Source organism: Cydia amplana, chromosome 4, assembly GCF_948474715.1.
Source record: "Cydia amplana chromosome 4, ilCydAmpl1.1, whole genome shotgun sequence".
Classification (NCBI taxonomy): Eukaryota; Metazoa; Arthropoda; class Insecta; order Lepidoptera; family Tortricidae; genus Cydia; species Cydia amplana.
In genome coordinates this window covers 2,101,480-2,120,229 of record NC_086072.1, presented here as the reverse complement: position 1 = coordinate 2,120,229, position 18,750 = coordinate 2,101,480, and the positions used below count along the sequence as shown (strand labels likewise).

The 18,750-nt window shown below is 37.5% G+C and overlaps 1 long non-coding RNA gene across 1 annotated transcript in view; it reads right to left on the bottom strand.

The window, feature by feature from the left end:
* LOC134663124 (uncharacterized) overlaps positions 1–14,368 on the bottom strand; it is a 44,809-nt gene extending 30,441 nt beyond the window's left edge. Inside the window, exon 1 of the long non-coding RNA XR_010098125.1 lies at positions 14,088–14,368. This is a non-coding gene — a long non-coding RNA (uncharacterized LOC134663124). The remainder of the gene's footprint in view (positions 1–14,087) is intronic.
* Positions 14,369–18,750: the final 4,382 nt, after the last annotated feature.

Here is an 18,750-nt window from a genome sequence, read left to right as displayed (position 1 = left end):
CAAGAGTGACGTTTCTTAAAAAAACGTCACATTTTCACTTGTTTGACCCTGACATATCCCATCCATACAAGTGTCAAGAGTGACGTTTCTTCAAAAACGTCACTTTTGTCACTTGTTTGACACTGACATAGCCCATCCATACATGTCAAAAGTAACGTTTTTGAAGAAACGTCACTTTAGTTACTTATTTGACACTGACATATCCCATCCGTACAAGTGTCAAAAGTGACGTTTTTGTTTGAAGAAACGTCACTTTTGATAGTTCATGAACGACCAAAAATCGTGATATTAAATAAAATTATCAGTTTCGTACGGTAGTTCCCACGCTAGCCCAGTGCGGATTGGGGACTTCACATACACCTTTGAATGTCTTCGCGGTACACTAGACTTTTTAAACTTAGGTTAGCTAAACGTGGGACACATGTCGTTAGAAATTTCGCAATTTATACATTTTAAACTTAGGTCAGTTGAGATACGTCAAATGTTAGTTATAGAAACGATATGGATCGGATATATCAGTGTCAACAAGTGTCAAAAGTGACGATTCTTAAAAAAAACGTCACTTTTGCCACTTGTTTGACACTGACATAGCCCATCCATACATGTCAAAAGTGACGTTTCTTTAAATAGAAAAGTCACTTTTGTCACTTGTGTGACACTGACATTTCCCATCCATACATGTCAAAAGTGACGTTTCTTTAAAAAAAAGTCACTTTTGTCACTTGTTTGACACCGACATATCCCATCCATACAAGTGTCAAAAGTGACGTTTCTAAAAAACAAACGTCACTTTTCTCACTTGTTTGACCCTGACATATCCCATCCATACAAGTGTCAAGAGTGACGTTTCTTCAAAAACGTCACTTTTGTCACTTGTTTGACACTGACATAGCCCATCCATACATGTCAAAAGTGACGTTTCTTTAAATAAAAAAGTCACTTTTGTCACTTGTTTGACACTGACATATCCCATCCATACATGTCAAAAGTGACGTTTCTTTAAAAAAAAGTCACTTTTGTCACTTGTTTGACACCGACATATCCCATCCATACAAGTGTCAAAAGTGACGTTTCTTAAAAACAAACGTCACTTTTCTCACTTGTTTGACACTGACATATCCCATCCATACAAGTGTCAAGAGTGACGTTTCTTCAAAAACGCCACTTTTGTCACTTGTTTGACACTGACATAGCCCATCCATACATGTCAAAAGTGACGTTTCTTTAAATAAAAAAGTCACTTTTGTCACTTGTTTGACACTGACATATCCCATCCTTACATGTCAAAAGTGACGTTTCTTTAAAAAAAGTCACTTTTGTCACTTGTTTGACACCGACATATCCCATCCATACAAGTGACGTTTCTTAAAAACAAACGTCACTTTTCTTACTTGTTTGACCCTGACATATCCCATCCATACAAGTGTCAAGAGTGACGTTTCTTCAAAAACGTCACTTTTGTCACTTGTTTGACACTGACATAGCCCATCCATACATGTCAAAAGTGACGTTTCTTTAAATAAAAAAGTCACTTTTGTCACTTGTTTGACACTGACATATCCCATCCTTACATGTCAAAAGTGACGTTTCTTTAAAAAAAGTCACTTTTGTCACTTGTTTGACACCGACATATCCCATCCATACAAGTGACGTTTCTTAAAAACAAACGTCACTTTTCTTACTTGTTTGACCCTGACATATCCCATCCATACAAGTGTCAAGAGTGACGTTTCTTCAAAAACGTCACTTTTGTCACTTGTTTGACACTGACATAGCCCATCCATACATGTCAAAAGTGACGTTTCTTTAAATAAAAAAGTCACTTTTGTCACTTGTTTGACACTGACATATCCCATCCATACAAGTGTCAAAAGTGACGTTTCTTAAAAACAAACGTCACTTTTCTCACTTGTTTGACCCTGACATATCCCATCCATACAAGTGTCAAGAGTGACGTTTCTTCAAAAACGTCACTTTTGTCACTTGTTTGACACTGACATAGCCCATCCATACATGTCAAAAGTGACGTTTCTTTAAATAAAAAAGTCACTTTTGTCACTTGTTTGACACTGACATATCCCATCCATACATGTCAAAAGTGACGTTTCTTTAAAAAAAAGTCACTTTTGTCACTTGTTTGACACCGACATATCCCATCCATACAAGTGTCAAAAGTGACGTTTCTTAAAAACAAACGTCACTTTTCTCACTTGTTTGACACTGACATATCCCATCCATACAAGTGTCAAGAGTGACGTTTCTTCAAAAACGCCACTTTTGTCACTTGTTTGACACTGACATAGCCCATCCATACTTGTCAAAAGTGACGTTTCTTTAAAAAAAGTCACTTTTGTCACTTGTTTGACACTGACATATCCCATCCATACAAGTGTCAAGAGTGACGTTTCTTAAAAACACGTCACCTTTCTCACTTGTTTGACCCTGACATATCCCATCCATACAAGTGTCAAGTGACGTTTCTAAAAAAAACGTCACTTTAGTCACTTGTTTGACACTGACATATCCCATCCATACAAGTGTCAAAAGTGACGTTTTTATTTGAAGAAACGTCACTTTTGACAGTTCATGAACGACCAAAAATCGTGATGTTAAATACAATTATCAGTTTCGTACGGTAGTCCCCACGCTAGCCCAATGCGGTTGGGGACTTCACATACACCTTTGTATTTCTTCGCGGTACGGTAGACTTTTTAAACTTAGGTAAGCTAAACGTGGGACACATGTCGTTACAAGTTTCGCAATTTATACATTTTAAACTTAGGTCAACTGGACGTAGGAAAAAAGGTCGTTAGTATTTTCGTGTGACAAAAGTGACGTTTTTTATGAAACGCCACTATTGACACTTGTATGGATGGGATATATCAGTGTCAACAAGTGTCAAAAGTGACGATTCTTAAAAAAAAACGTCACTTTTGTCACTTGTTTGACCCTGACATAGCCCATCCATACATGTCAAAAGTGACGTTTCTTTAAATAAAAAAGTCACTTTTGTCACTTGTTTGACACTGACATATCCCATCCTTACATGTCAAAAGTGACGTTTCTTTAAAAAAAGTCACTTTTGTCACTTGTTTGACACCGACATATCCCATCCATACAAGTGACGTTTCTTAAAAACAAACGTCACTTTTCTTACTTGTTTGACCCTGACATATCCCATCCATACAAGTGTCAAGAGTGACGTTTCTTCAAAAACGTCACTTTTGTCACTTGTTTGACACTGACATAGCCCATCCATACATGTCAAAAGTGACGTTTCTTTAAATAAAAAAGTCACTTTTGTCACTTGTTTGACACTGACATATCCCATCCATACAAGTGTCAAAAGTGACGTTTCTTAAAAACAAACGTCACTTTTCTCACTTGTTTGACCCTGACATATCCCATCCATACAAGTGTCAAGAGTGACGTTTCTTCAAAAACGTCACTTTTGTCACTTGTTTGACACTGACATAGCCCATCCATACATGTCAAAAGTGACGTTTCTTTAAATAAAAAAGTCACTTTTGTCACTTGTTTGACACTGACATATCCCATCCATACATGTCAAAAGTGACGTTTCTTTAAAAAAAAGTCACTTTTGTCACTTGTTTGACACCGACATATCCCATCCATACAAGTGTCAAAAGTGACGTTTCTTAAAAACAAACGTCACTTTTCTCACTTGTTTGACACTGACATATCCCATCCATACAAGTGTCAAGAGTGACGTTTCTTCAAAAACGCCACTTTTGTCACTTGTTTGACACTGACATAGCCCATCCATACTTGTCAAAAGTGACGTTTCTTTAAAAAAAGTCACTTTTGTCACTTGTTTGACACTGACATATCCCATCCATACAAGTGTCAAGAGTGACGTTTCTTAAAAACACGTCACCTTTCTCACTTGTTTGACCCTGACATATCCCATCCATACAAGTGTCAAGTGACGTTTCTAAAAAAAAACGTCACTTTAGTCACTTGTTTGACACTGACATATCCCATCCATACAAGTGTCAAAAGTGACGTTTTTATTTGAAGAAACGTCACTTTTGACAGTCCATGAAGGACCAAAAATCGTGATGTTAAATAAAATTATCAGTTTCGTACGGCAGTCCCCACGCTAGCCCAATGCGGATTAGGGACTTCACATACACCTTTGAATTTCTTCGCGGTACGGTAGACTTTTTAAACTTAGGTCAGCTAAACGTGGGACACATGTCGTTACAAGTTTCGCAATTTATACATTTTAAACTTAGGTCAACTGGACGTAGGAAAAAAGGTCGTTAGTATTTTCGTGCACTAGCAGACATTTAATTGCTGGTGACTGTACGCGTACGCTCGTATAAAACGCTACTCTGTAACCGCCCTAAGATACCTTCATCCTATCCAATCCGTTGCTTTGCGGCCGTGCGGCCTTGAGGTATCGCCATCGCTTCCCCTCCCACCCCGCGCCGATCATTTAAATAATTTAACAATAGCCATTTTTACAATTGTGACAAAAGCTCATTGTATTAATAGGAGATTCTTTGACGTTGTGATAACATTAATTACAGGCTGTATGGTGCATTAAAAAAATATACTGTAGAATTAATGCGCGTGGGGTAAAATACGTTATAATTGTTTAAAAAATAGTAAAAATAAAATCCCCTGGTTTTTTATTTTATTAGATTGAGTAGAATAATTGGCGTAACAATATAGTGGAAAATCACCAAGTGTTTAATTAATGTTGTATTGTAATTATTTATTTCAAACATTTTTATTGCTCGTGACGTATGCACCACTAAAAAAGTGGTGCATATTTTACTTACAGTGTAAAATATTTAGTTATGCCTTTTGAACAAAAAATCGCTACTGTAGAATTTTATGTTTACATCTTTTTAAAAACTAAATTTTTAAAATTTTTTTTTCCAAAAATCTCAATATATTTTTTAGAGATTACTTTACACATACATTCACAAAATAGTGTTCTATTATATTCCAAACACAAATATACTGTAGGATATAATGTGATGCTCTCGAACAATTAAAAGTTTAGTAACCGGCCTATAAGTCGATCTGTAATGAGATTGTCCCCGATTATTTATTATTTTATATAAAGATTCGAGAACAGAAGTCGCCTTAACAGCAAGCAGGGTTGCAAAAACAGCAGCGCTCCCACGCTCAGAAAACCAACATTCACATCCCTCCATCATCCCAAAACCACTACAACCCTGACACCCAAACACATACAAATATCACAATAACGGGACCAACTTATACTGGAAACTGGTTATGTTTTGCGTAGAGTTCGTTGAACCGCGCCGATAATTTGACGAGCTTGATAGCGACGGTAGCCGAATTCGGTTTTCGAAACATGTTCCTTAATATATTCCTTTGCATCACCGACAGATATTGCAAAAAATACCTTAAGCTTAAGAAGTAGAGTTGGAATTCTAATGGCTGTGATACGATTGCCAAAGTTAGCAAGATATGCACTTTATTTGGTGAGGTGCTTCACAGTAGTTTTTTAAATTGCGAGTTTTCGTACAAGGCTCAAGCTTATTTGATACCTTGGGTAAAAAAACTGGCAAACTGCGAGAAGGATTCGCGCACTGCGGATTCAGAACAATGACGCCGTCACATGTACCCTATGGCACCCTAAGGCCCTATGCTCACTACCGCGATCAGCCTATTTTTTTATTGGCCGATTTATATTTTTTATTGCAACTTTGATACTTAAAAGTTTTGTCGCATATTTCTAGTGACCACAAATTGTAAAAAAATTGCTTAAGATAGGAATCAGAAAGGAAATGGTCGTAGCGTGGGTTTTAACGTAAAACGTACTCTCAATAACTCTGAAAATATTAGGTACATACCGTACATAGTATATACCTATACTTATGTTTAAAATTTTGCTTGTCACATCAATATTTGGCTATATGATTCTTAAATCATACTGCTACGGTTTGCAGAGTAACGATTTACAACTGAAACTATAGTTCTTTTTTTAGCATTAGAAAGAACTTGAAAGAAGGTAAGCGATCTTGAGATGTTTTTTAATTGAAAAACGCTTTTTAAAAATCAGTAACTATTACTTATGAAAGCAGAAGAATATAAATGATCGTATTAGATTCATAATTGTTACATATTTGCCGTAACTTATTATAAAAACGTGTTTTTCAATTAAAAGACACATCAAGATTGTTTACCTTATTTCTAATGCTAAAAAAACCGAACTATAAATGAAAATTAGACATGGTTTCGTGAATTGTAGCAAATTTTAACTTTATAAGGTTTGGGTTGAAGTCTGCTGTTGTAAATATAGTCTAGTTCACGTATTTTTTCATAGCATTCACCCTTAAGAGCCAACAGGAGTGGTAATTTCTCCATACAAACGTACTCGACTGTTTCCTCCGTGGGTTTTGAAGCTAGAGCAATGATTTTTTCAACACAGATTAATATTGTCAATATCTGTGTCGGACAGTTTTGCTTTTTTTGATATTTTATGTTTTTTAAGGCGCTAGAGCCCCTCAAAAAATGCCCAAAATGGCCTAATTGACTATGCCGCAATGAGAGGCGTGGTATTCAAAACTGACACGAAAAGAAGAAGATTCAAAACTGATATCAATTAGCCAAAAAAGCAAAACGGTCCGACACAGATAATTTCATAATCATTTAGATTTCCAATATTGGTTACGATTGGTTAAGTTTTGGAGGAGGAAACAGTCGAGTACGAAACCTCGATTTTTGAGATTTTTACGCAGGATTTTTCGCCTTGTCCTTATCGCACTAGTTTTAGGAGTCGCTTCCGTTAGCGAGACGAGTATATTTACCTAAAATATTTAACTAGAATTTTACGTTGGCTTCCTTTATTTCTGTGTTATTGGTCGTCGTAAATTCTCCTTCCTCGTATATTTTATTACGGACAATTAAGCAAGTAGGTACTAGGTATATAGGTACCATTTATAGTCGGTACCTGAATGTTTTATTTCTTAACTACGGATAGATACTTGCTGCCGCTTCCCGAATGCTATCACAAAGTGATTTTCTTTAACTGTAACAGCCGGGCTAGCACATGATTGGCGCGACAGTATCTCGCCGCGAGGTAGACTACCCGTCCCTCTTTAATTAATACAGTTAAAAATGACGGGTAGTCTATCTCGCGGCGAGATACTGTCCCCGCAATCGTGTGCTAGGCCTACAGGGATAATTCTATAAAAAATGTGTAAAATAAAACAAAAATTATTGACACCGTACTTAAAGGCGGAAAATATTCACTCTACCCAACCGGCGAACGATTTCATGTTCCTAACATCCCTTTTATAAAAACCAGCCTCAAGTACTGACAATATTCTATTAGGCCCTAAAACACGGGTTAGTTGACATATAAATATATAGTTGACATAAAAACTAGTGTCCGACCGAAACATGTTTTTTTTGCCGAAACTGAAACCGAAAGTTCGGTTTTGGCTCTAGTTTCAGCCGAAACCGAAACCGAAACATAAACTATTGTAAACTTCTTAAAATCGTTAATAAATTAAATTAAACCGCTTTTATACACATAATATTAAGACTGCGTCGACCGTCCAGTGGCGACCTCATTAGGCGAATTGTGTTTTCAAACAATGCCTCAAGGGCCTATTTTAGATTTAAGCTAGTTTTTAATTTCTTTTAGTAATACACTGTATATATCTTGTTTGTAAATAAATGATTTTTCTTTATTCATTTCTGTATACACTTACATAAATATTGTTGTCCTACTTGCTCGTCAACTTTTGGCCTTTGTCACATAGTTTAGTTTCATAGTACCTACGAAGTACCATTTCGTAAGTTTCGGCTCGGCCGAAAGGTTCGGCCGTTTTTTGCCCGAAACCGAAACTACGGCCGAAACATGATTTTATGGCCGATACTGGCCGAAACCGAAACCGAAACCGAATCTGCGATCGGACACTAATAAATACGTAGCAAATTGTGGAAACATCGTGCGTGTTTTAAAGCTTATTAAGTACGTGTATGCATTAGTGAAACCCTATTTCCTATTTTATAGTTTATTTTATGATCCAGACGTTTTAAGGGCGTAATTTATTAGGTCTAGCTTATTTCAATAATGTATAAATTAACATAATCCACATTTCCTTTAAGTATCAATTAACTTTAACATAAAATGAGTGTTAATTTAACTACCTAAATTCAAAACTTTTTTTTAAAGTGAAAACTTCTTTAGCGGCGCTGTGCACTTTTTGAGGTGGGGAAAAAATCTTAAACTCGAGACAGCGTAAGACGATCACGTGACCGTAAGACGGTCACGTGACCGTAAGACGGACACGTGACCTCATCGAAAAACTGTTACATGTAATGTCATTGAGTTTTTCTTTATTGATTTAAATGCCATCTAGTGAGTTTCGCTCTAACTGGTATTAATATAACTAGAGTACTAACAGTGATGTGCTTAGGGGTTTCAAGTAATTAACGCTAACGCTAGATGGCGTTAACCTCAATTATACATAGTGCATTTTGCAACAGTCATTGAGTTTTCACTTCTGCCGGCACTCCCTGAGTGCAACCCGTTGTTTTTTATACTGAAGCTCAGTCCGGTTGTTACCTTAATTCCACCTTTAAATCTTCTTTAAAGCTTCTGTTTGAGGTTAATTGTGACTAATATGCTCGACAACTTTTCAGGGCCATTACAACAATAAATATGGGAATAAATCTCACATTTGCGGATGTACTTAAGTACACATTCGAGTTATTATCAAGTTAAATACGAACACGGTATACATATCATCATTCATCGGTCATTTAAATGGGGACTTTTGCGACCAGTAACAGGTTCCAATTTGAAAATTTACATTGGAGAGTTTGGGTTGTTTTTGTCATATGTATTTAATTCGCGCCGGCGGTGACCGCTGTAAGAACTGTTATTATAATCGCTATGAATTCGCCTCCTACAAACCAGTAGGGCCACCTCACAATAGCGTCTTGAGCGTCGGCGTCTGGGCAACGCTATGGAAAATGGCGTCGCTGCGCAGTTGCGCCATCTTTGCATCGAGCAGCAGCCACAGAGTTGACTTGACGCTGACGCTTGGGAGTTGCTAGTCCGGCCCGAAGCGTCCGCCATGTCATGTTCTATGACGGCTGACCGGTGATCACATGGTGTTTTCCATAGAAAACGAAGCGCCGGAAGCTCCGGCCCGGCCCCGGCCCGGTCGTCTTTTAATAGCCCTCTAGCAACTCGGTAGTCTCCTTTGTTTTAACACTATATGCATATTACCATCTTTTTTATTTTTTCCCCTTTTTTTCGTCTATGTTTAGGCACAGAATTAAGTAGTACTACCGTACAGAAAGGACACATCCTACAAAACCGAAGTTTAACAGCGATTCAGGGTCGAATCATGATATCCCTTTCTAACTTATGGCACTATCCCTTTCGGCTATTTAGGGTTGTCAAAATTATTATCTCATCTGTGGTCGCAAAGGGACGCCAAGTTGTGTCAACCCTACGGAGCAATTCTGAGCCGAGTTTTCCCGAAGTTAGGAGTGTCTCCCCACTGGTTTAGAGCTATAAAGTCGCAATGCGGCTTGAATTGATTCCTTGTAATCTGGTCTGTTAAAGGGTTCAAGTAGCCGGCTTATATTTTGGTAAAGCGATGGCAACAGCACGCAGCAAGAAGTACAATTCGGGAGCGGGCGCATTTTTCTCGGCCCCGCTTTTTGCTGGCCGTTTATTTGAACAACGCCGACGTGAGACGACAACAGAGGAGGTATTTGCACAGACACGATAACCTCTAATGAATAAGTTAATATATTAGTTGGTCAAACCAATTTGTCAGTCATTAACAACCAGGAAAACTATACTCATCCTTTTTGTTTTGGGTGCTAGTACTGTACGACAAAGATAGTAGGTATGATTATCTCTGGCTATGTTTGAAATATAACACAGTCCTTTGACAAACTATATGACACAATTTAACGGGCTTAATCACATATTTTTAATAGCTCTATCTCTAGGTCTGCAGTAGGGCTATGATGGTCGGTTTTTTATCATATTATTATGTCATCATGCCTGTCACGTTCTAACAAGTATGTAAGTGCGAAAGTGACGCATGACATGACAAGTGAAAGAAAAGTTCGGATACCGTCGCAGGTTTAAACTGTGAATCATGAATTGCGATGACGTTGCGCCGAGAAGACCGGCCGACCATAGGTAATTTTTTTTGTTGGGAATACCATAAAATTAACCGTTTTTAGGGTTCCGTACCCAAAGGGTAAAAACGGGACCCTATTACTAAGACTCCGCTGTCCGTCCGTCCGTCCGTCTGTCACCAGGCTGTATCTCACGAACCGTGATAGCTAGACAGATGAAATTTTCACAGATGATGTATTTCTGTTGCCGCTATAACAACAAATACTAAAAACAGAATAAAATAAAGATTGAAGTGGGGCTCCCATACAACAAACGTGATTTTTGACCGGAGTTAAGCAACATCAGGCGGGGTCAGTACTTGGATGGGTGACCGTTTTTTGCTTGTTTTTTTGCTTGTTTTGCTCTATTTTTTGTTGATGGTGCGGAACCCTCCGTGCGCGAGTCCGACTCGCACTTGGCCGGTTTTTAGCATATATTCTAGTTTTTCGCACTGACCCGCATTCTTTGTCCGCGAGTGTATATCTAGGATCGAAGGAGTTAGTAAGTATAAAAAACATAAAAATTCTCATAAACATGTAGGTATAACTTCAAATGGCCCGTAAATAATATATTGCAGATTGTATCCTCTGCGATGCCTCATCATTGTCCTCGTGGAACTGGCTCTTTCGACATGTCGCCTTAATTGTGCTGCATACAGGACAAACAACTCCGGAACCTGCGCAGGAGTGTTGCAGTTAAGGCGCCGTGGGTTCAGGTCCTTCTCCGAACGCGGCTCGCTGAGCACTGAGCGGATGGCAGTGCGTGTCAGGATCGCAGATATCTTGTCTTTTAATTGTTATTTTTAGTTGGTTTTACAAAAAAATGTTATCAATTACTTCGTTCGGTAAATAAAATTAAGCATTTTTAGACGCAATATTCATGTTAATACCTTTTGTGACAAAATAGGTAGTTATAATTTATTTAATGGTGCATTTTAGACCTATGTTCGTGATTTTTTTCTATCGATTGAAATTTCTTTAATCAGGTTATATTCGAATCGATTAATATGCCAATTCGACCGTGCATCTGACATCAAATAGTGTACGGACTAGTCCGAGCGAAAATAACGCGCGAATGACATCTAACTGATATGATTTCAATATGACTCAAGGTCCTTTATGATCTAAGGTGAACGTACTGAGGGGCTACCGCGAAAACCGAATCTCGCAAATAATTAGACATTTAGACAAATAATCGCAAATATTAGTGACAGAGAAAAAATGCCCGCAATTTGCGAAATTATCGCGGTAGCCTCTCTGGTGCTCGACGCGGTCCCAGACGTCCCAGTACTCCCAGTACATGTCATATTGAAACTTAAGTCATTGTCATTAGAGGTGACAGCAGGGTGCCATCTATTGGGCATTATTAGCATGTCGAGCACTAGTAGGTTTGCCTTACAAAAGCGCTACGATTTTTCAAAAACTCTGCTGACTTAACTGACCTGCACCTTAACAAAGTAGGTGGGTATCTGTTTGATACCTCCATAAGTACGAATGAGGTCGTTTCAATTTTTCCATATGAGCTGTAGAAAATCTAAATAAAAGTGACCTTGAGAAACTCAATTTAACTGTCTGAAAATAAGCCGGCGCCAATTCCCAGCAAACATTTTAAGTATTTTTTCCTAGGCTCGAAGAAGATTTTACCAATTTAAGTAAAAATTACGTCCTAAGTCACCAATTATTTTACGTATTGTACACTTTTACTTCAAAGTCAAAACATAGGGACAATAAAACGTAAATTTCACTTCATAAATAGACCATGAAGTCAGGGACTTACGGGTTGAAAATAAGGCGAAATATTAGGTAAAACTTACCTTGAAACCTGACCAATAGGTCAAATCTACTAATAAGGCATTTTAGGTGTATTTGCGACGTAATTATTTCTTATACGGGGACCATGAAGTCACGGACTTAATGGTTGGAAATAAGTCGAATTATTAGGTAAAATTCACTTAGAACCCTGACCAATAGGTCAAATCTACTAATAAGGCATTTTAGGTGTATTTGCGACGTAATTATTTCGTATACGGGGACCATGAAGTCTAGGACTTAATGGTTGAAAATAAGTCGAATTACTAGGTAAAATTAACTTCGAACCCTGACCAATAGGTCAAATATACTAATAAGGCATTTTAGGTGTATATGCGACGTAATTATTTCTTATACGGGGACCATGAAGTCAGGAACTTAATGGTTGAAAATAAGTCGAATTACTAGGTAAAATTAACTTCGAACCCTGACCAATAGGTCAAATATACTAATAAGGCATTTTAGGTGTATATGCGACGTAATTATTTCTTATTCGGGGACCATGAAGTCAGGGACTTAATGGTTAAAAATAAGTCGAAATATTAGGTAAAATTAACTTCAAACTCTGACCAATAGGTCAAATGTACTAATAAGACATTTTAGGCGTATTTGCGACGTAATTGTTTCTTATACGCAGACCTTTAGGTCGTCGATTTTATGTCGATTTAGATACTAATTTTAGGTAAATGTTACTTAAAATAGATACCAAATTGCGACCATATAGTTAAAAACACTTGTAAAGTACTATACCATAAGGTTGTGCCGCCATTTTCTTTCATTATAACGGGATGCAAAATATGAAATTGCATAATTTAAGTTGTTATATCTTGAATGGTGCCATCGCACGGTACTTCATATTGCTAATATTCAAAATAAAACAATACTTTTGATCGAGTCAATACACTCACACACACAAATATTCAAATACAGCACTCAATTACAAGCAAATATATGCATTTTGATTTTATAAAATGTTGAAAACTTAAATATTTCAAGAGCCCATCGATAGTTTTGTATGTAAACCTAACATACTGCACGAAAAAATTTTCTGCGCACTAGATTTCATCGTTCTTCATCTGCGTAATCGGCCTAAGTAAATTATTTTACATGACTTAGTGGCCGCCATTATCATTGCAAAACTTCAAGTTGTTTTCTTGTCAGACATTTTGTTTCTGAGTGAAAAGAATATATAAGCGTAATGTTTGTGTCTCTTTTTCTCATCATCGCGTCTCATCTAAACATTGCCTCGCAGATATGGTAAAGAATATGTCACCACCACGTCTAAAGGTGGTAAAGATTACCAAATTAGTACATTTCAACTACGCGGCACGTCGTGGCGACGTCGAATCCACGTCGGAAACATGACCTAATGTTGACCTAATGGTTGTAATCACCAAATTGCCGTCAATAAAACGTCGCCGGCACGTGCTTTTTTTCTCCATTTATGTCGACTCGACGTCGACTCGACGTCGATTCGAGGTGCCTCATTTTGGTCACCTAAATTGTGCGACCTAAAATAGGTACCTTTCTCGGAATATTGACCAAAAATGTTTGCTGGGTTGAGAATCCGTAGACCGGACACATAAAAGCATTTTTGCCGAAGCTGAAACGGATATCTTCGCTAACGCTCGGTCAGATAAGACCCTCGAGAAGGAGTTTCTAGAACCAGTCTATGTACTTATTCGGTAAAGTACGTAATTCTGATACTTACCTACTCGCAAAGATCTCAATTTTCTCATTGTCGGGAGTAAAAATAAGTAATACCTACGAACGAACCAATATCGTACCTAATATAAAATGCGTACGCCTTCATACAGCCATATTCGAACTTTAAGATAGTTTCTTCAAACAAAAACTTCACTTTTGACACTTTTTAGGGTTCCGTAGCCAAATGGCAAAAAACGGAACCCTTATAGATTCGTCATGTCGGTCTGTCTGTCTGTCCGTCTGTCCGTCTGTCTGTCCGTCCGTATGTCACAGCCACTTTTCTCCGAAACTATAAGAACTATACTGTTGAAACTTGGTAAGTAGATGTATTCTGTGAACCGCATTAAGATTTTCACACAAAAATAGAAAAAAAACAATAAATTTTTGGGGTTCCCCATACTTCGAACTGAAACTCAAAAAAATTTTTTTCATCAAACCCATACGTGTGGGGTATCTATGGATAGGTCTTCAAAAATGATATTGAGGTTTCTAATATCATTTTTTTCTAAACTGAATAGTTTGCGCGAGAGACACTTCCAAAGTGGTAAAATGTGTGTCCCCCCCCCTGTAACTTCTAAAATAAGAGAATGATAAAACTAAAAAAAATATATGATGTACATTACCATGTAAACTTCCACCGAAAATTGGTTTGAACGAGATCTAGTAAGTAGTTTTTTTTTTAATACGTCATAAATCGCCTAAATACGGAACCCTTCATGGGCGAGTCCGACTCGCACTTGGCCGCTTTTTTGACACTGACATATCCGATCCACATCGTTTAGAACTTTAGATATTTAATGTTTGACGTATCTTAAAGTTCGAGTTCGAATATGGCTGGTCTTAGTTCTAAGCTGTACCGAGTGCCGAAACAGCGTAACAACTCCGGAGACCCACATAGACTTGTTACCTTTCGGTACTGAACTGAATAAGGGCCTGTCGCACTTTCATGCCAAACCAGTTGTTTGCGCACACGCCGGTTCTAAATCAAACTGGGCTTAATCCGTTCGCTTAAGTTAAGACGAAAGTGGAAAGCCGCTCGAAATCGTCTTTCCATACAAACGAAGTCCTCATTTTCCTTTCTGGATACATATTAACATTATTATAATAATTAGGAACGAAAAACAAATTCATTACATATTTTTAAACTCTTACAATCTTAAGCGTCTATTGCAGACGATTTATGGTTTAAAACGGGAGAGACATCCCATAACACCGCCTGGGACGGACGGAATTAAAGGCTTCGTCACACAGGCGCGTTTTCCGGGCGGGGCGTGAGCGGGGCGCGTCGCTTTTACATACAAAACGCTCAAAACGCTCACGCCCGCCCGGGAAACGCGCCTGTGTGCCGAAGCCTTAAGCAAAACGCAGGGATGCCCAATTGCCCAGCATCTGCATTACCCTCACGGCTTCACTGTCTTATCCCACAGGAAAGGCGAGCCAATATGTGTGGAGAGTGTGGAGACAGGTCGGCTGCAGGAATCTGCCAACTCATTAATATGTAATATCTGGGTGACCGAGCTTCGCTCGGAAAACATATAATAACTCGGAAATGCGCGTTTTCCCAGAGATAAGACTTAGCTAGATCGATTTTTCGCCCCCGAAAACCCCTATATACCAAATTTCATCGAAATCGTTAGAGCCGTTTCCGAGATCCCCGAAATATATATATATATTTATATATTAATAAATAAACAAGAATTGCTCGTTTAAAGGTATTAGATAGATAGATAGATTAAAAAATCGAAAAAAATCAAAGGAAGGGGGCATAACTGTGGTTGATATACCTACATCAAATTGTGTCAAAATATTTTCCATAATTTCAATATCCAGAGAGGAAAGCCGTCCCCTTTTCTCTTAACCCGGAGGCGTACCTATTCTGATTTTAATAATATGTTCTTCAATCAGAAGCGTCACTTTTGACACTGACAGATCATATCCATAACAAATCTAGATCAATTTGAGGCCATTTTGGAATGCCTGTTTTGAAACACTACTCTGTGTTTCAAAACATTTGATAGTTCAAAATGTAGTTTTCAGTTTCAGCCCAAACCTTAGGCAGGATGCCCGAACTGGTTTAAACTAGATTAATTAAAACTACCCACGTTATCAACATTTCCGAACTAAAAGTCACTAAGTACATAATTATACCTAACCTAATGAAATTTTCAAGTTTCAAATGGGAACTATTTACTGGTCTAGTGGAACTGACACCAATTCGAGTATCAAGTTATTCCCGGTGTGACCCGTGTGAAGCTGGGGCGGGTCTAGGGTTACCAGACGTCAGGAATTTTCCTGACATGTCAGGAATTTTAGTGAATTAATATGTACCTAATAAGGTACTTTATTCAAATTTACTTATCAAGAATACATAGATATCGCATACGGCTAGACCCCTCCGTTGCCCGCCGATACGAGCGTCAGGAAAAAATGTCGCAAATCAGGTAATTTGTCAGGAATTTCCAAATTTGTATCTGGTAACCCTAGGCGGGTCGCTATTAGTATGTACTTACTAAAGAGCTATGATGGAGCGTATGCTAAATGAGTTAGCGAATTGTTTAAACTAAAATTTTGCATACATAATGTAAATCGAATGACGATGCAATATTGTCATGATCTGGAGCTGATCTGATGATGGAGACAGGTGGCCATGGGAACTCTGTGATAAAACAACGCAAACTAATTGTGTTTGGAGTTGTTAGAATGGTCTCGATGAGTATTAGTTGCCGGTGAAAAGAAAAGTATAGTGAGCTATAAAAGCTTGTGCCAAAAATGAATTGTTTGCCAAAATCTTATTAGTTTAATGTAAAACTGTTGAGTTTTATTAATACCGTTAGGTATGACGAGTATGCGTTAAAAACCGTGGCTGATATTTAACGAAAGTTTCTGATAGGATCGTTATAAAATTATTGCGTGAAATCGTTCCACTTTCGCCCAATATGTATATTTTAACGGTATCTGATGACATATTGCACTTAACACGTGCAGTTAATCGGATAAAAGGGAACCTTATTGACTACTTAAATTATGGAAGAATTGTTGCAAACTAATCGAAATAGCTATATAGGGGTATATTTTTGAGATATAAAACAAGTGTGAGTCGGACTCGCCCACCGAGGGTTCCGTACTTTTTAGTATTTGTTGTTATAGCGGCAACAGAAATATGTACATCATCTGTAATAATTTCAACCTCACTGTGAACATCTCTTACTATGAAACCAGTACCGAAAGGAAAAGATATAGCCAGTCCAAATTAAAACATCGATTTATGTCTCTTTTGGCTAATTGTATGAAACAGCAGGTACAAATTTACCTCGGAGATTATGGCTAAACGTTGAAAAATACCCAGTAGTAGGTAGCTTAAGATATACGGTCAGAGACCTAAGACAATGACTCACATCGTGTGAGTCACACAACTTCAAAAATTATCAAAACGTTAGGTAGGTATAATCAGAAAGATATACGAAATATACTCATCTCAAAACCAGCTTCAAGAGGCTTCTAATTTTTTTTAATCATATTTATATTTATTTTCAGAACGACATCTTATTCCAATCACAGATCGTTATAATCAATCACTTCCAATTAGTGATAGCGTTCTATTAAATCGCACTACGAATTTCACACTAACGGATATCATAATTTTCCTAAAAAATCACAAATATGCAAATTTAATTGATCCGGTGGTAAAAATCGGAACTAAACTTTTGCTTATTTGTTGCTTAGTAATGATAGCACAGTGACACCACAACTGGATTTTTGGATAATTTTGTAGAGCATGAGGAATGTACACGATTTAAGCATCTAGATAGACGAAATATCTAGATTTTTGATTTGCATACTTACCTCCATTTATCGTCTTGATTCAAGTTCCGGTTTTAACTTAATCAATGCTATTCTTAATCGGTGATTTCATGTATTAAACAATTTGATTAAGTAAACACATTTCCTTTTTATTTCTATGCCTGCGTAAGTATTGACATTGTTGATTTTAATTTTTTGTCATTCCCGTTTTTTAAATAAATAAAACTGAAAATGATACTGCCAACACTTAGGTACCATTTTATTATACCTATCGAAAATAATATAGGTACATATGGCACAGTTACCTACTTACTCGTCAATCTCGTCATATTTTCAAAGTAATAAAATATAGCTAGCATGAGTCAGGTATCAGTCCACAAGCAGAACGCAAACACTTCCTTTGAGCCATAAACACCAATTCTCGATCAGTTAAGTTACCCCAGAACATGATACCATAACGCAATATAGCTGTTACATATGCGTGGTAGGCAGTAAGTACCGCAGGCCGATTTACAATTTTATTTAAATTATACAAAGCATATGAAAAACTATTAACTTCTTAAATATAGTGTCAATCTGGGTTTTCCATGTCAGTTTATTATCTATAGACTAAATCCTAAAAATTTCGGATTATCATTTTCCTCAATTAGGTATATAATGATATTATAATATATATTATAATATTATTAATCCGGTACTTATTGCAATATTGCGGTATCGTAAAAATCGGTCCAGCATTCCGGTATGCATGCCCTAGTTTAGTGCCAGCCCTACCGTCCCGCCGCCATTGTTGTCTCAGACCGTCCACCTGTGCACTCACTCAATGAACTGTACCCGAATATACAACACTAAATATAACTAACATTATATAATAAATACAGGATGGAAAAAAATTATGGGCTCTGGAAGGAAAGTGCCTTAAAGCCTGTAGGTACCTACCATACCTATACATATAAATGTTTTACTAGACTTGCTACATACGTTGTTCTAGATTTCTCTAGCTCTCAGGAAGAGATCTAGATTACCATACTCCGATACTAGATGTGATAGTCTTATCAACAATAAGTCAACGGCCGCGGCTAATTATGTTATAAAACTGATGTTTTATGCATCACTCATTTCCATAGCCCGTTAGTGATCAATGATAATCTACGCTGATTCGCGTTAGCTTGGTTTGTCACGGTCACAGATTACTAGCCCGCTAGACGGAGCATACTCCCTTAGTGCCAAAACACAATTACACGATGCGACGTCGTATCACGTTGCGAT